Raw genomic sequence first — 22,587 nt, 5'->3', positions numbered from 1 at the left:
TAGCAGGACTTGCTCTCCATTGGAGTCAGTTTGAGATGTAGTGACTGATGAGCCACGGGGAGCGATTCTGCAATTACTTTATTCACTGTATGTATCGGTGACCTGGAAGAAGTGTGCAGGAAAGTGCTAAAACAAAAATGCTTCTGAGATGGCACAAAGCGTGTGCTAGAGGCAGACAGGAGGAGAAGTGGGCAGATGGCAGGCAGAACAAAACAGGTGAATAATCAGATTGGAAACAAGCGGAGTAGACTGTAAGCATGTGTGGTGTTTGCAACTTTGGTTAAGTCGATATGATAGGGACTTAATTATAATTTTTTACAATCTGTGCAAAGGAACAGTTAAAAATCGTGAGCTTGCCCCATGTATAACGGTGGAAGTATGCCTGCTGTTGTGTGAGGAGGCTTCTGGGATGAACAGAAAGGTCAGAGCTTTTGGGGCTGAAAGATCTTAGGAAAAACAAAACAAAAAAAAACAGTGTTCAGTGTTACAGACTTCACCTGCAAGCGTAGTCAGGTTGTTCTGGCATTTGTAGCATGAGATGGTATTAATGCTCAAAAACATTAGTGCCTGGATAATACAGATATTCTGTGTCAGAGATTTTGCTGAAACAAACTAGAGGTAGCAAGACATGTTTGTGGTACTTTAACTAGATGAAATAAGTTCTGTAACTGGTTTGAAAACATTTTAAACTAGACAACTACCCATTGTGTAGCTCTGTGATCTCTTCCAGATTGTAGCTTGGAGGCAGTTCTGGAGTGATGAAGAAAGAAGGGTTTGTACAGATGAGTGATCGATCCCTTAACCCTTAGCATTGTGCTAGGTATTATACCAAGAAGAATCCACAGATAGAAATGCTATCCCCTCCCACTTTGCTTAGGAAAATTTAGGATATCAGTTTGTAGCCTTCATTATTATTAAAACAATCTGTAAGAAAATGTATTGAGATACTGTTGATGAGCCTAGCAGTAACTTGTCAAAGCAGTCTTTCTTTCTGTATATCTGTCTCAAAATATCCCTGCTTTGTTTCTCTTTTAGGGAGTTCAGTAACTTGCGACAGCAGTGAGCTGCTATGACTGGAGAGCACCCTTCTACCCAGAAAGGGGAATCGCTTTGTCTAAGGTAGCACTTAATGAGCAGAAGCTCAACCCGTCTTGCAGTTTAAAACTTATTTGGTACACATAAACTCACTATGCTTGAAATTACTTTTCCATAATATCAGTTTGCTCCTTGTATGCTCTCATCTTAAGATGCCTCCGTCTGAGTGACACTGGTGAAGAGTTCCGCTGCATGAGAAGGTTGAGGGAATTAAGGTTGTATTTCTGCAGAACTGAAGGTTAGAAAGATAAAGGAAAAAAGATTAACATATTCACAAGGAGTGCCCTAGATAAGATTGCTTCCTGTCTGAGGATATACTGAATCCTGTGGGAATGAGGCAGCTATAGTAATAAAAAGCACTCTACTTCTAGTGTTTCCTACTGAATCATTGTTATGTTATGAGTGGTATTAATGGAATTTCTAAGAACGTTAGCATTTTTATAAAGAACATAGAAATAAGTTCACCCAAAACATCCTTTTGCTGTGGAAGAGCTGTGTGGAGAATGAGCGAACACTCGAGGCTTAACATGAGTATAATAAATCAAAATGCCAAATGAACCTCAGAGGACTTCCTTCATCTATTCACTTCATTGTTTTCTTTGCAGATACAGCACAGCTCAGCCAAATGCAGGGTTGTGATTGTTCTGATGTTCAAAGTGTTTCTAAATGTTCTTGAAGATGGAGCTCTTCCCTATGCATTGTCTTGTGCTGTTTAATTTATTAATTGTTTAATGTGTAACACTGAGCGTTTTTGTAAGTGTAAGTCTACAGTTTGGGTAATTGGTGAGATGTGTGGAGAGCTGTTGATAGCCTACAGAAAAGGCTCGAATTTGTACCTTCTGGAAAGTGCTGTTTCCCAAAGCTGATGCTTGGCAACGGAAGATGCCCTGCTGACCCTCTGCAGCTTGGCAGAAAGCGCTCCCGAGTGCGTGAGCTTCCGAAGCTTATATCCCAGGGCACAGACTGCTCAGGGCTGCTGGCTGGCACCGTGCATTTCCATCAGTGTAAAATGGAGGTCACAGTTCACTGAAGTATAATTTGGAAAAAGACGGTAAAAGCGGAACAGATTAAACACTCAGTTTAGGCATTTAAGCAAGTGGTGACCTGTCTAGACATTTAGCTGCTGTTACCTGGAATTTCTAAGACGTAGCTCAGCTGTTGGACCTGGAGAGGCAGTGTTTGCAGCAGTAGTCTCATGTCAGCATTAGCTTTGATTACCTTTTGGTTAAGTATATAAAGTTAAGATTGCTGTGGATTCTCCATCATAGTTTCTTTCCTGTGTTCCTTTGTCTTGTACTTACTCTGTGGTCGAAAAAGCTGCTTGTTGTTCAAGGCTTCTCCTGGAGGTGGGCATCTTCGTGACTAAAGGCTGTTGCTTTTTCTTTCTGTCTGTATTTATTCTGCTCAATAGTCCGTATTTGATATGCATCATTGTTTTCAAAATTCTTACAGCATGCTCATCTACACTCGTGTAATGTGTTTTGCTAACCTCATATTTTCTGAGTGTTTCTAGCTATTTATTATAAACCACATAAGATATCAGCAGTGCTAGTAATATAAAACTTGCTAATTGATCTGACCAGTAAACCAGTAAAACTTCTTATTTCAGTATTAATATTGCATTTACTTCTACAAGGATAAATGAACACTTCTTTCCATCAAATTATGCTAAGACAAGAAACTTTATGGTGAACTCATTTCTAATACTAGTTTTGGAGTATAAATTATCCCAACGCAGTGGTGGTAGAGGTGGTTCTCTTAGCTCCTAGATTTCTCTGTAGGCCAAGGACACTGTCCTTTTAATATAGCCCTTTGCTGGGGAGAACTGAGCAGTCTGCTGGTGGATCGGGCACACTGGGGTGCATTCAGGTCACTGGAACACTGGGAACGTTGTGGTATTTGGGAAGGCAGTTCTGCAGCCTGTCCCTCTTTTGTTCTGAGTGTGTCAAGGGAGCAGTACTTTAAGGAAATATCAAGGGAAGTTAAGGTGACTCCTAGAGCTTCATGTAGGTTGGTCTGCTGTACCTGTAGGGTTTCTGGCAGAACAGACAACTAAACAGCTTGCAAAGTTCAACACTTGTTTCAGCTGTGTGGTAGGACGGATTCTTTTAACCAGGTTATTTGAGATTTTCTGATCAAAGTTTTAGAGTAGTGTTTTTTTCATTCTTTTTTTGGTGCCTAAGTGACTTGTCTTCATAAACTCACCAGTTGGCTCAGGAACTGGTTAACCTGGTGATGCTCTTAAAGGTCAGCTTATGGCAAATACTATGTTCTTAAACATTCCTTCGTTCCAGCAAAGTGATTGAATGTGATTTTTTTATTATGTTAACATGAAGTTTAATACCACAATAGGAGGAAGAAATACTGGTTTATTTATTTGCTGCTCTTTCTTTCACAACACACATTTCAGTGTGGATTTCTTTATTGTTGTAGCTAATTATCTGATTTCTTGTTATATCTAAATTAAAAACAAAAAAACCCCACCTATTCTTAGGGGCTCAAACTGCTGTTATGTGAAATTTAGAAGTAAAGTTGACATAAGAATGCTGGTATCCCCATGTAACCAAACCTCTGCTGTAGTTCTTAAAGACTGTTGATCATTAATTAAACTGCACCAAAAGAGTGTTTTCGTAAGTCAGTTACTTATGAAGAAAAGGCCAGTAGTAGTTCTGTGTTGGCTTGTTGATGTATTAAAATGTACTAATGTAGAAGTCTACTTAATAGTATAGATAGTTTGTATTATCAGCATACTATGAACTATCTGTCAGCTCCAATCACTTCCTCAACCCACTGTAGAAGGAAAATTTATTTTGCTAATGTTTGTCTTGGTAATGTTTGTGCAGTTAGGAGTTGCAGAACACTGGAGACAGAAGTACTGTGATATAGAGATTATAGCTAATTTTGGTTTCTTCTGTCTTTTAAGCTGTACATGCAGGATAGAATTAGTTTGAGGAATCCTACTTTTAAATACTGGAGTGTCAGGTTGGGTGTAGAAGGACTAAATATGGGATTCTGTTTGCGTATGGAAAATGTTTGACAGCAAATACTGCAACTAATGCTAATTTTCTTGCACTTAAATGGAGCCTGAGGTAACTGACTGTGGATTTGTGGAAAGATGATGCGCTTTGGTCTGTTACTGGTACTTATTTTATACAATGACTAGAATTTGGTATTTGCAACCTTTCCTTAAGTTGTACCTTCATCGGTCCCATTGTACAACTGAACTTCTACTTCACTATTTCTACAGAACATCCGTGTTGTAGAAATGATAGGACTAATGCTCATTATTCTGGTGCCAGTTACATTTTAATTCTTCAGATTGAGAGGAAGATCCCAAACTCCACGTGAAATTGACCTTTTAAAGCTGATATCATAGAGTAGATTCTTGATGTTTTTACTACTTCTCTACTGAGATAATATGGTTTCCACAGGCTGCTGCTTGAGGTGCAGCAGTTCTGTGAAACCAAGTGGGAATTTGTAGTTGGTCACTAGAATGAAGAATAAAAGCAGTGGGTCTGTATCAACTGAGTGTGGCAGGAGCCCTATGAGAAGGTTTTTTTGTTTTTCTTGTAGGCACGTTATTATTGTTCGTGTGGAAATATGTGGAAATTAGTTGGTATGGGCAAAGTTAGTTCTCTTAATTTGTTTTCTTCTTAGTTTTATGGTTCTTTTGTGTTGGAGAGAGTCCTTTTTAATGATGCCTTTGTCCTCTAGGAAAGTAAACTTTAAATCTAGATAAAATCTAATTTATCATGTAGAACCTTGAGACTTAATGATGTTTCTGTGTGGGGGCTCCTCTTTGGGTTTGGCTTGAATCTTGTGGGCAAACTATTCCATAGACCTGTACCTCTGACCTCATGAAGTAATTCTTGTTTGCCTGTTAATAACCAGTCACCTTGGTTAGAGGATTTGGCAAATATTTTTTAGGAATTCCAATGTTCACAAATCTGTTGCACTGCCAAGTTCTCCAAGGGAAGTTTTGTCTTAGGTGCTATAGATGCTTCGGAATACTCAGAAACACTTGTTTGGTTTTGCACTGTTTTGACTTCTCTTTTGCCTCTCTTTAAGGTCAGAGTGCTTTCTGGACTCATCTGTACTATCTGCATACCAGCAGGTGGAGCATTGGTAGCATAAGATGGGCTTCTGCCATTTAGTTCAGGTGTTCGAGAGGAAAAAAGTTCCTTCAGCATTTCAGGATAGTGATCTCTATGGAGGTGGAATCTGCTGACTCTGTTTGGCATTAACATGTAGTATTAACCAAAAATGTTGAAGGACAATTTTCAGACTTGCAGCCAGGGAGAATTTGGATGCAGAGAGCAAAAGGCAGCTTGGTGTTTCTCTGCTATTTTCAAATGCCAGTTACCTGTTGCGAGGCATGGAAGTATTGAAGCTACATCTAAATGACTGTGAAGCTTTTAAGGGAGCAGAATTTTGCCAAGTTTGTGAGGGTTTTGTTTACTGCAGAGTGAGAGGAGGTCCATGTTGTGGTTTCACAATTCACCTGCATTGATTTAACGCTGTGTTGCTATCAAAACAGACAGGACTGCCCTACACAGTTGCTTTCTGTCAGTGCCAGGGACTGCCCTGCCATCGGTAACTGAGACCACCTGCCTGCAGAAAACTGATCTATTTTTTTTCCCTCACCAGGATTAGTTTGCAGCTAAATATAGTGGTTGGTCCCAGTAACTTGCATCGTAATTTTATCAAATTCCTGTAAGAATGGAGGAAGCAAGAATCCCTTAGCCAGAGATGAGGGCAAGCAGGACTACTGTTCTGCTACCTTACTCTTACAGTGATCAATCTAAACCATCTGGAAAGCGCACCAGTAGTCCCTGTGATGCCACCCATATGATGATAATGATAAACAAGATTAAATGTCTCTTAATGAAGTTCATAACACAGAGTTGTCTTTTGAGATGTGACCAAGATCTCAACTGCATGGAATTTTTGCATTCATACATCACGGTGTATTTTTCAGACATGCCTAGATTTCAAGTGTTTGGGTTCTCTGACTTAAAATTTAGCTTGCAAAAGCAGACTCAGGAGTAAATTTGGAATGACTTTGCATCATCATCTGCAGAATACATGCTGCTGTAAGCTGGGTAGTGGCATTCTTTGTTGCTGATCCTGCTTTTTCTCCTAAAATGTGTGTGTATATATATATTTCCTGTTTGGTTGATTTGTTTCATATGAAAAGCAGAAGGAAGGAAGATGAATCTTCCTTCATTCTCTTAGATAAAGTACCAAGATTGAAGCTGGGAATATTTTGTATCAGACCTCCCACAATTTTTGGAAATTCTGCTTGGAGCAGTATTGGGTATCTTTTGGCAATGCAAGTTTAGAATGTTTTTTTTTGACATGGTGAACGTTAATATGAACCTTCAAATGGGCCTGTACATTTCCAGCTTTTTAGAAAAATAAGTCTTATGTCTTACAACTTCAGAAAAGATTTCCTGCACCAGTGCTTCTCCTGCCTCTTTGATGCTCATTGGAAGTATCACTAAATTTGCACAACAATTGAAAGGACACTTAATAGATTACATCATATATTGTGCTAAGAACATGGTTGAGCAGGGAAATATTGGTGGGTGGTTGGACTGGATGATCTTGGAGGTCTTTTCCAACCTTGGTGATTCTGTGGTTCTATGTATATTTTAATTGGGATCAGAAATGCAGTTTTGATCAGACTCATCTCATGGTCTCCAGATGCTATTCTGCAGCTTTTGTGGAGCATAAAAAGCGCGTTCTTTTTGGATAAAACAAAATTAGAAGACTAACTTGGCTGATGCATTTGAATTCATGATATTTAGGCCATAGACAGGACTACAGCTAATTTTGGAGTAAGGCTGTGTGAAGCACAGGTAGTCTGAGTGTTGTCTTCAGTACAAAGTATCTTTTTTTTGCTTCCAGTTGCACCAAAAGGTGTGGAAAACGAGAGAGCTGATGGAAGGTAGAGAGTTTTAGCTACCAGTCTGTTGATGGAGTACACTCATTCTTATTTTGAAACTCAGTGGCAGCATGAGATGACTCAAGATTAACTGTGCCAGAAATACCCAAAAAGCATGACTATGATGTCATGAGTAACCTAGGTTTTCCTTTACCGGGCTGTTCTGTGTGTTGCATTGTATTGCTACTTGGAAAAAAACACTGGTCAAGTAAGAGGAAGAACGACTTCTTCTGCTCCACAGTTTCCCAACTGTTTGTTTATTGGTTTAATTCTGTTTATCAGTAAAGCTCTTCACTTGTACTGCAACAAAAGAGCAGTTTGGTGGGTCCTAGAGTCAGTCTTCTTTATTTAGTTTATTATGGTTTGAAAAGCCATATTTAGTGCTGGTGGGAAATAAAATTCAGGTTTAGTAGGGAACACAGAGTGACCAGAAATCTGTAGTCTATCCTTAATGTAAAGCTTTCTTGCACGTTGCTGAAGAGTGCTGTATTAAAAACTTCCTCTTCCAAATAGTTTTGTGGGAGGCATTCTACATCCGTTTCAAATTTAATGTGGCTTCCACAAACTGAGTGAAGATATCTTTCATACTGTCTATTCTTAAAGATACTGGCATAAAATAATAAACGTGAGGGTTTTTTGAAGAGCATTGCTTGTAATGTAGAAAGGTGATCCTGGTATAGTATTTAGTAGCGTATTTCAATTTAGTAGTCCTAGCTATGCAATTTTTATTTTCTTTGTTCGTTTTTTAAAGTATTAGAAACCAACTAACTAAAATAGTTTTATCTTGAGTCGTGAATCCAGAAGTACAGCAAAAGAAGTGATGTACATTTGGTAGTTGCAAGGCGAAATCTTCAATGGTGTGAAAATCAAAGCTTGCTTTTAGAAATTTAGAAAAATAATTCCAGCTAAAAGTTGCTTGTTTTCTCAGAAAAAAAGAACAAAAAAAAACAACCCACAAACTCTCACCAGAGTAACAGTTGCCTTTTCTTTTAGTTGTCCAATAGCTAAATGTTATGCTGTTCCAAGTAAGGAAATGCGACTCAGAATCTGGGCAGCTTGGTCTAGTGGTTGGCACCCCTGCACTCAGCAGGGGGTTGAAACGCGATGATCTTTGAGGTCCTTTTCAACCCAGGCCATTCTATGATCAACAGATAGACTCCTGGCATTTTTACAGACTAGGAAGTCTATTTTGCTGCTTTGAGTTAGCATCAAGCCACCTCCATATATAAATTCTATAGCAAACGTTGTTTGAGAAGCTATGAAAATAGTAATTTTCTAAAGATATTTGTCAGATCTTTTGTGAGATTGACTTGAGAATAAAGAAATGTTTCCAAAATGAACTGTTACGCCAGATTGTTATGTCTTTTTTCCAACTACTGTCAGTAAACCCTGAAAACTGATTTCCTGAGAGCAATTTGGTGAAATCTTACATTTTAGAAATAACTGTTTTAAGAGTTACTGAATTTTTTGTTGTTATATTGTTGTTTGTTTCTTTGTTTTGCTTTTGAGATTGATGCTCGAATGGATGCCATGATGACATGCTGTCCTTGTGTGGACTGTTTCCTTTTGGGGAAGCACTCTGTATACATATACTTAAAAGAATGGACCTCTTGAATATTACTGCAAAACAACACTTTTTTTTTTAGTACTGCACACTTACATGATGTTCTTGACTTTCGTGCTTGCTGCACTGTGTTTATTTTCTTTGAGTAATTCAAAAGATGTATATATGTTGCTGGGAGCAAGGTTAAGATTCAGAGTTTTGTACAGATCGCTTTTCTGACTGATGTCCTTCAAGGTTTAAGTGCAATGGAGGAGTTAAGCTTGCACTTTACACCATAAGGAAAACAAGTTGTAGCAACACTGTGCTTCCACCGAAGTCTGCGTCCTGCGGTAACAATCTCAGATTCTGCTTCTTAGCAAAGTGGTGTGTGTGACAATTTGTTGTATTTGCGACTCTACTAATTTGAAAGGGTTAGAATTTGTTCACACAGGACTGCCCTCAACACTGTATTGTGTTCCCTTTAGGTCTCTTGGTGGCCTGGCACAACCTGTGTATTTCCTTACGAGCTTCTCTAGCAATAGAGTAATATGGTGTAGTCTTAATTGTTGTGTTGCTGATCTTAACAGAGCATCCAAATTTGTCTTTGGTCAGCAGAGGTAATCAGTGGGACTCTGCAGTATTGATGACTCATTGGAGTTCTCAACTTGTTTCCAGCAGTGTCCAGACTACTTATGGCAGCTGGTATCACCAGAGAATTTAATCCCAAATGGGAGTGAAAAGTCACTAAATGAAGCATGCTAAATGTGCTGTTGTTTTGGAGCCTGCTAGGTCAGTCTGGGCTGATAGTTACTCAGAAAAGGGAGGGGGAGATGTGAAGAGAAAACAGCCTAACAACTGATGTGTATAGCTTCTCTGGTCTTGATTTCTATTTATTTATTTTAGGGACGGTTTTTCCATTCACTCTTAACCATTTTTGAGTCAGCAGGCAGGAAGGGCTTCAGTGTTTTAAGAAAATTCCTGTTGGACTTCCTTGTTTTAAAATTTAAGAATTTATTTTCAAATCAACTTCTTATGAGTAGAGCTCTTCTGATATTATTCCCAAGAACATCTGTTGAAGTTATTCTGTATCCTTCTATGTCTTGTCAAGTCCTAGGGTTGGTTTTGCCCTCCTGTGTCTGCCTTCTGCTCCCTTCAGAAGAAGTGATCAGATTAATTTCTTCATATTTAGTAGCATGAACTTTCTTTGTATGTTCCAGATTGAGTATAAGATGTAGATGATCCTCCAAAGAAGCTTTTCACCAAAAAAGCAGCTCATTTTCTGAAGACAACTTTGTCACTTGAACTAGAGATTCTTCTTACCTTGGCAGAAAAGGCAGACCATGGGCACAAAGCGGAAGACTCCTTAAGGTAAAATAGAAACGTGTCATGTGGAGGTACCTGTATCCTATTTAAAATGATTCTTTTTAATACCGTGTAGTAAAGCGTCTCCAGGACTCTACCCCCAGATTAACCAACCTGGTTTTGGTGCAGCTCTTCCAAGGAAAGAGGTAAAAATTCCTTTCCTGTAAGAGATATCAAAATAGAGAGTTGAATAGAGGAAGCTATAAAATCAGACCTATTGATTGCAGACAGCAACATTTGAGTTAAATGTTAAGCTCACAGAATTTGTATAATTAACATCTGAGAAATCTGAAGAAGGAATACTTCTGTGGGATTGAGGAAGGGCATCTGCTATTTATGTGACATCAGACCTAATACGTACTATGTGTTCATATTTCTCCTTAATTTGAAGTTCCAGGTATTCATCTTTCTCTTGTGGTCAGTGCACTTTGATGAAACTCCCCTGCTGAAAAAAAAAACAAACTGCAGAGCATCTATGGCTGTACGATATATGGCAACAAAATGTTAGAAACCTTTCCTCAGAGGAAAAAAAATACATATACAGCTAAGGATGCTAATACTGTCTTTCTTTTTCTGTTCTTAATTGCACATAAGCCTACTGGTGGGGGTTTTTACGATAAATTGTTAGTGGCAGATGGATTTTTTTTTTTTTACTTAGCTTACTTCTAAAGCAAAATGATCTGGATTAGCCACTTCCTGCCCCCTGAGGTGGCTGCAGAACTTCTCAGGTTACCTAAATTAAAGACTTAATTTGTCTCGGTAAGTTACTCTATCAGCTTGAGAGCCAAGAAGGTGTTTTATAGATACATGATTTCTTCATGCTGAGCAGTGTTGTTCAGCCAGAGGGAAGAGGAAACTCAGGGGGGAGTCTTTAATTGCTGCCTTCGGTTACCTAATGGATCACGACAAGAAGCCAGATCATTCTTGAAGTTGCACAGCAGAAGGATGAGAAGCACTGGACACGAGTTGCAGCAAAGGAAATTTCAGTTAGGTGTAAGGCAAAAAAAAAATGTTAGGCCTGTGGCTACTCAGGCATGTGACTAGATTGCTCAGGGAAGCTATGAGATACCTTTGCTTGGGGATGTGCAGATTTTGAGCGGAAAAGATTTTGTACTTTGAGCAGAGAGTTTGCTCTAGGTGATTTCCAGAGGTCATGTCCACTGTAAGATATTTTTGGTTTCTATTTGGTGACTAGTTCAAGATTTTTCTTCAACAAGAAGGCTTATCATTGTTCTAAGCTGTCTTTCTGATCTTCTGTTGTAATGACCTTTAATGTCTCATTTGTTAAAACTGTGCTCACTAAAGTCAGAAGTGGTGTCTGTAGAGAATGTGCTTTTTTAAAGCATGTACTAAATAAAGAGCTTTGGCTGCATGTCTGTTTTACTGTATCTGTCCAAGTAAAGACTTAAAGTGAAACTAACTTTAAAGGCTCTCCTGCAGTGCTGTTTTTGTTGCTGGTTTTTCAGCTTCAGATAGCATTATGTATCTACTGTTCACAGCACTAATCTTCATCCGAGTATTTTGGAACAGAGCGAGATAAGAAGTTGAAGGCAGATTGTATTTCTCTTCAAGAGAAAAATCTTAGGATGTGAACTTTGCAGATGTGCAACTTAATGGTGTATTCAGTTTCTGCATACTGTTCCTTTGTTTTGAATCACTTATTTAAAAGCATAAAAACATCCTTTCTTTCTCTCATATTTGACCCCAGCTTTCTGTGTGCTCAGTATACTCCAGTTATATACTGCAGATTATTTGGATTGAGGGTGAATATGTATCTGCTTTTTCATTGGCTGTGGAGAATGACAGTGAGCAGTCTTTGTAGTTGCTACTCCTTTATATTTTTGGGAATTTATGCAAGAAATGAATGGGGGCCAGTTTTGTCTTGCACCCTGTGTCTGTGCTTGAGCTTGTTACACTGTAGTAATTTTCTCTGATGCATTTCTAGATCTGTAGTCAATTATTTTTTTTCCTAGTAAACCTCCATTCTTTGAATCAAGAATGAATCATGGATCAGAGTGTACAGGACAACTTTTCTCTTTCTCATCATGCTTAAGTCTCAGGAGACTAAACTTACAATTTTATCCTAACTTTGCTCCCTGAGATATGCAGAGCAACTGGGTAAATGCCATTCTGAATCAGGAGCTGGACTTTATTTTGGCTCTCACTGACATTGTTTTGTTGTTAATCTTGCTCCTTGGGTAAGATGAGAGCAGCATTTTTATGACACAAGCGTTCAGTTGTTTGGTTTTCTGAAGTGGTTATATATGGCATTTGCATCCTCACATAAATTTGGTCTTAGATATGCTAATAGTGTACCGTTTTTACACATTCCTACGCATTGTTAAAATGAGATGCTTTTTTTGACATCTCAATTTAAAAAATCTTTTTACTTCTTACACAGTAAAACTATCAGCTTAATCTGTGTTCCAGTGTATGTATTTAGTGTATCCTTCCAGTATTTGAAGAGAGCTTATAAGCAGGAAGGGGAGTGACTTTTTACATGATCTGATAGCGATAGCACAAGGGAGAATGGCTTTAAACTAAGGGAGGGGAGATTTAGGTTAGATGGTAGGAAAAAAATTCTTAGAGGATGGTGAGGCACAGAAACAGGCTGTCCAGAGGAGCTGTGGCTACCCCATTCTGGAGATGTTCAAGGCCAGGTTGGATGGGGCCGTGGCAGCCCTGACAATGCAATGGGATTGGAGCTTGGTGACCTTTAAGGTTCCTTCCAATCTAAGCCATTCTGTGATCAGTGATTATAAGAAGCAGTGTGTAGTTTCCTGAAAATATACAGGAAATGCATTCCTAAAACTACTTACGTGTGCTTCCTGCTTCATCATAATTCATTGTGCACTGTAAACCTGTAGTGCTGTAGTGAACTCTCTGTGGCTATTAGAAGATCTGAGCCTTCACCTATGCTAGGACAAGATCGTAATACATCTGAATCACTGCATGACATTAATGCTGTTGAAATTAACTTGGATTATGTAAGAGCTGAAGGCTATGGCACTTTAAATACAGTGCTGATGCAGACACTGTTGTACCGGGGCAAATAACTTCATGTTTAATACTCAATTATTTGCTGGTCAATAAACATGACTTAAAATAATTGGAGCAATAGTGAGGATCTGCTTTAGCTCTCTTTTTTGGGTAATTATTTGTGTGTGAGATCTGAGACTTCCAATTCACTGAGTAATTGTAATCATGCTGATCATAGAATGGGGGTGTCTTAAGGTGTGGGGAGAAGGAAGAAGCTGTCTTCAGCTTCCTTGTTCCTGTACTTCTTCCTTTCCTTCTTCCCATCTCGTTTAACTTTCTGATCACAGTGCAGTCTAAGCTCAGTATGACTGATAAAATAATCTGTGGGCCTTGGGAAACCTGCAGTACCTCTCTGTGACCTGCCTGGCTTGGATTTGGAAACTGTGAAAGAGCACTAACTTCAGGTATCACAGTAGTGCCCTTTTTGTCAGTGTCAAACCTCTTGATGATTCCCTAGTACTGACAGCTTAAGAGCAGTTCCTAGGCTTGTTGAACAGTGACAGACTGATAAATGTTGTGTGTCAGGAACAGTTTATGTAGTCTTAAAGATTCATGTGGTTCTGCACATTCTCTGTATGTGGAGTTTGAAGAGGAATTCACACTGCCAGTAATGTTACATTCATTATTGTTCTTAACAAATACTGTCAACAGCATTAACTGAAGCCAGCAATCAGTGTTCTTCAGTTTGCAATGACATTAGAGTAAGTCCTACTTCTGTGCTTTTAAGCTGTAGCAGAATTAAAGGACAGAGCCTTTAACAAAAGCTGGAGCGTGCTGTCTTTTCATATTTGTTTGTAAAAAGTAGAAGTGTTCAGGAGAATAGCAGAAGATGCTTTATCTTCAGTTCTCCTCCAGCTTTTATAGAAGTTGTATCCTTCAAAAGCGTTGGTGCACAAAACTATCTACACCGCACATATGTTAATGCTGTATTTGAATGGAGCTGAAAATTTAACTCCTTTACACCAATGTGATCACATTGTTAGATGCTGTGCTGGTATTTGTAGATGACAATTTGATAAAGCAGCAAGAGACTTCACTGTCACTTATATTGGCTGTTTTGTGATATTTGCATGTTAAAATGAAGCTGAAGGGAGTGTCCTCTCTCTAGGCAGGTGACATTGTAGTAACCTTCGTTACTTCCTTAAGAAGCAAGCGTTAAAGGAGAGCAGTGTAAGAAATGGTTCACTGCAGCTTAATGCTTAGCAGCCTAATTAGTCGAATACCATGTGCCTACCTCTGCATGAAATAACCCATTTCTTTCCGAGGTAAAATAGGAATTTTCAGTTTTGGAACAGCCTGAAGAGGCTTTTGTTGCAAATGTCCATTGGCTTTTTAACTATTTATTCTCGAATAATGAAGGTCAGCGTGGTATCCATAGAGACTGCATGCAGCTTCCTCATTAATCTTGGCAAACTCCTGTAATAACTACATTTGCTTACAACTAACAAGCATTCACATGTCAGAAAGAAATGTTTATTGGAAAACAGTATGGGATTGACATTCTGCAACTGAGAGATCTTGAATGTGTAGTTTTTCTTCTTTAAACTCTGTTAGAATTTACGAGTTGCCTTGGAGGCCTAAACAGCCTCAGAACAAGCAACTTCAAATTGCAGGAGTCTGTGTATTTCCTGGAAGCAGAAGAGTTCTTACTTGCTAAGCCTTTTCTTTCTGAAAGGATAAAGAATGATAAACAAGAATACATCGATCTGGTTTCAGCTCTGTTAGTAGAAAGTTTTCTGCCACTAACTAGAAGATAAAGGCATTTAAGTATTATGTGAATATGATCAAGCCAGAATGATGTGGTTAGGAAAAAAAAAAAACAAACCTCATAGCAGACTCTCCACCTCTTTTTCTTTTTTCTTTTTCTGTAACAGAATGGTAGATTTTTTTTGCATCACCAGGAACACTGCTGAAGTGCTTTGGATTGACCGTCAGGTTACTTCTGTGCAGAAAGTTCCAATCAGAGCGTTAATATGAAGCAACTAAATCAGTGCTATATACTTAATAATGACTTCAATTTAAATTCTTTGTTTGTCAGTAGTATTTTGTCTTTGAAATATTTTTAATATTGAAAGGGTTCTTTTAACTGAGAAGAAAGAAACTGACTGCATCAGAACAGAATGCAGTCATGGGGGAGTTCTGGTACTAAGTATCTGAAGAGGGGAAGTAAAATGGTTCCATCCAGAGGATGTTACTATTTTCCTTCCCACCCTGTCCCTTTTAATGCTTACCCCAAGATTATATACATATATGCCAGGTTTGTTTCTAAGATTTTATTTATTATGAGCATGTTTTTGTGTTCAACTTTGTATATAATTATTTAGAAACATAAGTAACTATGAAAGTGTAGATAGTATGGATGCTCAGAATAGAACTCAATTTTTTTTTGAGAGTTCCAGGAATGAAGGTATAGGAAAGTAAAACATAAATTTATATACGTGTATATATGAATGTGTTCGAAGAGGGTTAAAAATGTGTATGTAAAAATTGAGTATGTATATGAAGTATTGCATTTAGAAACATAAAATCTGTGTTAAATCTAGAATTGCGGTGGTTTCGTACCAATGCTTGCTTTAAGTGAATCTGAAAATAAGATTTTCTTCAGAATTAGTTGAATGGTAATTGATTGGAAATTCATGGAAACGTGTCATAAATCTCTTTCTTCTCCCCCTCCCCTCAAGGTGACCGACTGCCCTGTTCTGCTGCACAGCTGCAGTGATGTGTCGTAGTCTGTTGCTGTAAACATCCCCGACTGGAAGCTGTAGCTGCTCGAGCTTTCAGTCAGATGTTTGCTGCACCTGGCTATACCTGGACAGCATCAGAGGGAAAAGATGTCATAAAGCTGTTTGCATAGATACGTATCTAGCAGTTTCTATAGACACACTGAACTGCCTCCGAGTGAGTTAACTTGATTTTTATTAATATTGGTGGTACGATTCATTACAAGCTGATCTATTACAGGATGGAGATAATGGGTATTGCATATTTGTCACTCAGAACTGAATTCTCTGCTGCTCCATGGTATGAGCTACAGAATTGTGGTTCTCTGGAATGTAACAGCAAGTGGTGTTTAATTTCTCATACAAATATCCAGAAACAAAACTCACTTTATGAACTGTCTGTTTTAATGGCTTCTGTTACTTACTTAATCTATAGAAAAATGATTAAATATTATTGAATACATAGCAAACATTTTATCTGCTGTGCCTTGCTTTTTCTTTCTGAAATTCCTTGTTCTGCCTCTCCTACGAGTGGGTGGTGTTCTTATTGTTTGTAAGCTGGATGTAACCCAAGGCCAAAATAAAGGTTAAAAAAAATCACACAAGATGTATATTTGTAGTAACAGTGCAAAATGTGTACAGTTGTCTGTGGTACAGTCATCTCGCTTTGTACTGCCATTAACAAAGATTATTTTTCACATAAAAAACAGCTTTTGAAGGCACTGCTTCAGAGTTTTCTTCGCTAATTCTCAACTCAAAGTAATCAGTTCATTGAGAAAAGCTCTCAGCAGAACAGCTTCAGTACTTTCCACTTTTCTCAGCGAGGGATCTAGGACGTGTGTTCTGCAGATGTAATTTCCTAGACCTTGTCCGGGATTTCTTTTCTCCTCTGTTTCTTTACGGTTCTTTATTTGTAAAGGATGGGAGCAGAATAGCCTAAATTAGTGAGTGCTGTTGTTGTTTGGGTAGAAAGTGTTCTTGCATTACATTACCTTTCCATTCTTCCACCTCTGAAATTGTTAGCTTCAAATTCCTTGACGTTCAAAAGGCAAGTGTTACGTTCGGTGTGTTTGATAGCGTGGTAATCTCGATTTACAGGGTTAGCTGGATCTGACTTTGCTGCAGGAGTCCTGTAGAAGATTATATGCAAAGATACAAACAAAAAATAATTTTCGATTTCTCAGAATTAAAACTGTAAGGATTCCCTAGGCCTGGAAAAGGAAGACATGGAGTATGGGAGAGGCAGTGATTGTCAAGCACGTAGTGAATGGCCACCAGTGAAGGAAGGGAGGCCGTTCTTCTGTTTCGGTCGTGTGACCGAAAATACAAAGCTGCTGTGAGCTGGGTCACCTGCCTGCTGGCACAGCAGTGTGCACTGATAAAAGGTTCTGAACTTACTGATAGCACTGCTGCAAAGATTTATTTTCTAAGCAGTTCACACGCAATACATTTTTTTTTTTAACAGGAAATTTTAAATAGGATGTTTGGCTTGTGTACATCTTTAAATTAGAAAAACAGAAGGATTTACAAATCTTTTTTTTTAACGAAGAACACAAGTGCTGCTAGTCATCTTTCCAGATGTTCTTTGCTGTAAATGCTTGGCATTCCCTAGTTCTGCATACTGTTTGGACTTAGAAGAAATGAAGTGTTGTCTGTTAACATTCTTCACTGAATGATGAAAGTAAACATGTTATCTCGTAGTTAATCTTGTAGTCATTTTTGTTAGTACCATCTTAGCCTTTCCACATGCTAGATAAGAATAGTCATGTGCAGTTCATCAGCTCAGTCTTGTGGAATTTTATTTATGTGCTAGTATCTAATACACGTCCTCAAACACAGCTATCATATTTCTTTACATGAAAGCAAACTGAAGTGGCTTGTATCTGCAGGAAATAAATAAGAAACCCACAATGCATTTTTACATTGCATTTTTGTTTGGATTTTCTTGCTAAGTGTTTGAAAAGCAAGGATCTCTGTTTTCTGCATGTGGAATACAAACTTGTGAACATCCGAACACATCTCAAGCATAGCTGTTGTTTGCAAATGAAGAAAGTGGAGTCTTTCCAGATATTGTTGGCCAAATGTATGTTTATGCAGTGATTTAAGGTGGGCTCGTGGTATTGGGTTGAGATGGCTGAATCATTGAATTTAGGAATGGAAGAGGCAGATCTGACATGTCAGCCTAATCATCAGCAAAGCTAATTACCTCATGTTATTAATGTGATGTCTGCTACTATTGCTTACGATAGAAGGAGACATAAATCAGTTTATAATGTTTTATGGTGCTCTAATATTATAGTGCAGGCAGATACCTAAATGAGGAGGGGGCTAGTCCAGAGGCCAGCAGTGAAGTTGTGAATGTATTGCTAATTCTGGGTGTCTGCCACACCTAGTGCAAGTCGCAATGGCCTTGCATGTTTGGAAGTGGTAGCTAGGGTGGAATACCATGGTCCATGCTTGCTGAGCAAGTGGAGTGCTTATGAAGTTGCATGTTTGGGGTCTGAATTAGATGCCTGTGGTTTTCCTCTTAGTGGTTTTCGTGAGCGCTTAACAGCAATACATCAAGGTCCTTAGTAACTTCAGGCTGGCCTGCATGAAGGTCTCCCCTTGCTGTGAACTTGCAGCTGCGCTCACTAGAAATGCTTGAGTTCATGGTTTTTTCTTTGTACAAAGAACTAACTGTTAAGTGTTCAGAAGGCTTCTACCAGCCTCTGCGTATGAAAAAAAATCTGCATCTGTGGTTCCTTCTTCCTAGTACATCTGCAAAACACCTGCTCGGACAAGAGCTTTGAGAAGGCTGAGTTTATAGAAGCATTTTTTCCTGGACTGCTAATGTTTTGGTTATTCAAGGCTTTAGATGCTAAGTAAGCTGCACATTTAAAATCTAAAAATAAGTATTGAAGCTTCAGTAATAGCGTTCTCTCACTGTTAAAATGACTCATCTTTGTGACTAACAATCTGTGTGGAGAAAACTAAGAAGGTTGAAATAACAGGGAAAGAGCCTTGGAAGAAGTTTTAGAATGGGAGTTACTTTAGGAAAACCTAGTGCAAATAGGAAGACAAGCAAATGTAGCAATAAAAGCTGTAAAATTTAGCATATAAAGGAAATTGCTGAAATTTTTGGTACCATAGGAATTGAATTTTTGCACAAACTGAGAAGGACATCCTTGAGGACTGCTTTCTGGCTTGTACTATCCTGTTGATGTCCCATATATATTTTGGTGTTCAGTATCAATTCTGGTAACGATTTGCATTTGAGGTTTTTAGAAGGTGCCTACTCTAAGCATCAAGAGTCTTGGCAGGTAAGTGCAGCAGAGATACAGAACTCTGGGGGCTGTGAGAGTTGTTTTATTCTTCATTTTTCCCTGTTACCTCTATAGTATTCCAGACTGTACAAATTCACGGCTGTGTTCTGATATTTATAAGGTTAAATGTTAAAAAACAGTGTTCCAACTTCATGTCAGTAAGGTTTAATAACTGTTGCAAGTGCCTTATGAGTAGCATAAGCTGTAGCACACGCAGTGTATTGAAATATGTCTGTGCCGATTCATTTTCGGATATCTTGAAAGCCAATGCTGTATTTATATTGTTAAGCTAACTTTTAGTTCCTGTAAACATCCTACACTCAGCTATAACAAGTGGCAGGGCTGGGGGGTGGATGTTTACTTCAACTGACTTGGAAAGGCAGCTTTCCTGAATGATCAAGTGACATTTTGGCAAGAACGGAATACTATTTTTCAGTAGTATTCAAATAAACGTATTGTATTGTAAATACTCTTCTTTCTGTGGAAGTGCTGTATTTCTATAAGTGTCTTAATGCATGTTTGTTGTAAAGCAGTCTTTAACTGCTAAAATGTGTATTTTTTTTTATTGCAAATAAACTGTGATCCTGGATTTGTCTTGAAAAGTAAATTCTGGTGTCCTCAGCTCACCTGGGATGCGCTCTTGACAGGAAAGTACCCAGAATCTATTCCTGGATGTTCAATTTGCAGCAGCCATTTGTTATTTATGATCAACTTGTTCTGTGTCAGAGGAAGAACAGATATGCTGGATAATGGTAAATAAAGAGAAATAACAACATAAAATATTTAAGTGGTAGAACTATTTAGATTTAACAATTCTGTTGTTTTTGGTATCTAGCAAAATGAGAAATGTCTTGCTTTGATTTGGAAAACTTGGACAGAGGAACAGGAAGGAGATGATCTTTAGCTTTCCATTTAACTTGTTTTACATTACATCTTATGCCTTAGGATCCCATTCCTATTAGTGATGGATATATTGTTAAATGAAATAGCGCTCCAGCATTCTGACAACATTAAATACTAGCTTTATCTATTCAAAAAAGAACTCAAGAATGTTTCTGTTTAGGTAGAAGAATGAAGGGTGTGGGATTCCTTGTTGTGATGTATAACCTGCTTTCTTGAGGATCACTTTGAAAATGCATTTCCTTTAATATTAGGCTGTGACTCCTGATACGTGATGTAGTTCCTACTTAAGGCAAACTGATGAAGATTATCAAGAGGATTTCCCTCTTCTAAGATGCAGATGCTTGTTTCCAAGCTGAAGAAGTCTTTTTTTAATCAGAAGTCCTGGGCAGATGCAAGACAATGCATCAGAAGCTCTGTATTTGTACAGAACATTGTGTGAACGGTGCAGTACAATCATGTATTTTACTGTGTACACGTGCATGCGTAGTGTAAAAACAAATTGTTCTTGATCCAGTGTCACCTGTTGAGTTGGTGCAGGCCTCTGAGTTTTCCAGTTGAGTTGAGCTGGGGAAGCGTCAGGGATGGGAGTTGTCCTCTTCAGAAGAGATCCTGTAATGGAGGGAAGCCTACCTGCAGAACAGTCTGCATCTCTTCCTTTTGATTCTCCAGTTAAATGCCCCATGGCGTCACTAACTTCACTCTGTTGCTAATGAAGGTGCTTCTTTCCATCTGCTCTGGGTGGCATGACATGCAGTCACCCTGATGTAGGCATGGGGTAGTGCAGTAGGATTTGACAACGAGAAGGAATCCTCAAATCAGTGTTACCACCAATCAAAAGGTGCCAAGGCTCCTTTCAGCAAGTGCTCTTTGCCTGGAAATAAGAGCTGTTGTGGGGGTAGCGAGGAAGCAGTTTGAACAGACTGGGCGTGGGTGTGTACGTGGCATTTCAATGGGTTGAAGTGCACTTGAGATGTAAAATTCAAGTTGTAGAAACAAACAGGTACAAACTGGTAGTCTTAGGGTTTTTGTTAAAGAGAAATCTTGACTTTTTGACGTGGCTATTAAAAGATAGGAAAAAAATGTTTTAAAAAAAAAGGTGAAATTGGTCAACAACCTGTTGAAAGTTCAAAATTTAATCTGTGCTATTTCGGAGTATTTGGGGTTTGCAGCAGTTTGAATTCTGTAGTGGTTTGGGAAACAACTAAAGTGTAGCTGTTCCATGGATGAATGCACGTTAGACAACAGTGATGCTCTTGCTGAAGGTTTCCAAGCAGGTTGGCTGCTCCTAGGGGAGACAACCCACACTGAGAAAGAGAGAGGACTGATAGCATGAGAGGAGAGTTGTGAAGGTAAGCCGCACTGCCATGCGTTTGTTCCTCTTCTGTTATGGTGTCAGGAGAGGATTTGATAACTGAATGAACATGTGCACCCTTGCTTGCACAGCTTTGCCGCAGGTGCTGATGTGAAAAGCTGTCTTATTCTACAAAAATTCTAATTTGAGAATTGGATAGACTAATTCTGGTACTGTTTCTCTGTAGCTATATCTGTTGGTTAATGCTTGCCATTCTGGTTGGTGCTAAAGTAAAAGTCAGACTTGTAACCTAGAATATAACCTGGGCAGCCTGGTCTAGTGGTTGGCGACCCTGCACTCAGCAGGGGGGTTGAAACTCAATGATCTTTGAGGTCCTTTTCAACCCAGGCCATTCTAAGATTCTATGAATATTTGTAAAGATTCTAAGTGGAACACCACGGAATCTAAAACTTGTAAAGCACGCTCATTTTTCATCCATTGTGTTGGTGATTTCTGAACAGATAAGTCAGTCCCATGGCCCCGGTGATGGAGTAAAGCAAAGCTGGGTCAATATCTGGCAGAGGCCGCAGTGTGTCTGATTTATGAGATTGTCTGGAAGTTCTACTTAGATATGGTGGCAGAGGTGAGTGGCTTAGCATTAGTCAACAGATTGATCTGGAATAGCGCAGGCACAGATAATGTATTTTTTTGTTACTTTTGAAATCATGCATTTACGTCTCTGTTCAATTCTTCTTGTTTTTGTTTTCCTGATGGTAAAAATCCAAACTTATTTAAATAAAAGTATGTTGAGACCGATTTTTCTCGCCTGTTTTGTTCACTTAAGGTTGTGCTTCCAGTAATTGTGTACTCCTAACCAGCTATGCCAGTTCTAGCCAGCTTCGTTCATGTTTTAAAGTTTTTCTTTGTAAAGTTAATAAAAACTATGCAGAATTCCATGTAATCCTGTAGTAGTTGAGTATCAGCAGCAGGAGTTTTAACTCTGATGTGGACGTCAGTTCAGTGGAATGCATGCTGCCAGCTCGGTCTGTCTCTGTCACCCATGCTGTGTACGTTTAAAGGGGGAGAACCTAACCCAAGAAAGCAATGCACGGGCTCTGCATGCACCATGAGGGAAATGTAGTTTATGTCAGTCGGGATCATTTGTTACCTGATAACATCTCTGTCCTGAGAGAAATAATTTCCTGTAAACAATATGGCTTTATCTATCTTAGGCATCTGCTATTTTAATAACATGAAAAACTATTTCTCCAAACGTTGCACAAGCCTTATCTCTCTGACAGCAAAAAGGGAGGTGGCAGGGATGAATGATGCTTTCTGAACTGCGCTCTCTTTACTTAAGGTTATGGAAAAGTTGCCGAAAT

The 22,587-nt window shown here is 38.7% G+C and overlaps 1 protein-coding gene across 1 annotated transcript in view; it reads left to right on the top strand.

Moving 5' to 3' along the window:
- ZFAT (zinc finger and AT-hook domain containing) overlaps nt 1-22,587 on the top strand; it is a 129,279-nt gene that overhangs the window by 5,060 nt on the left and 101,632 nt on the right. The window contains exon 2 of the mRNA XM_021386724.1: nt 1,036-1,119. The gene's annotated coding sequence lies outside the window, so the exon portion shown is untranslated. The remainder of the gene's footprint in view (nt 1-1,035; nt 1,120-22,587) is intronic.

This window comes from Numida meleagris, chromosome 2, assembly GCF_002078875.1.
Source record: "Numida meleagris isolate 19003 breed g44 Domestic line chromosome 2, NumMel1.0, whole genome shotgun sequence".
NCBI classification, from domain to species: domain Eukaryota; kingdom Metazoa; phylum Chordata; class Aves; order Galliformes; family Numididae; genus Numida; species Numida meleagris.
This window is presented reverse-complemented; position numbering and strand designations above follow the sequence as displayed.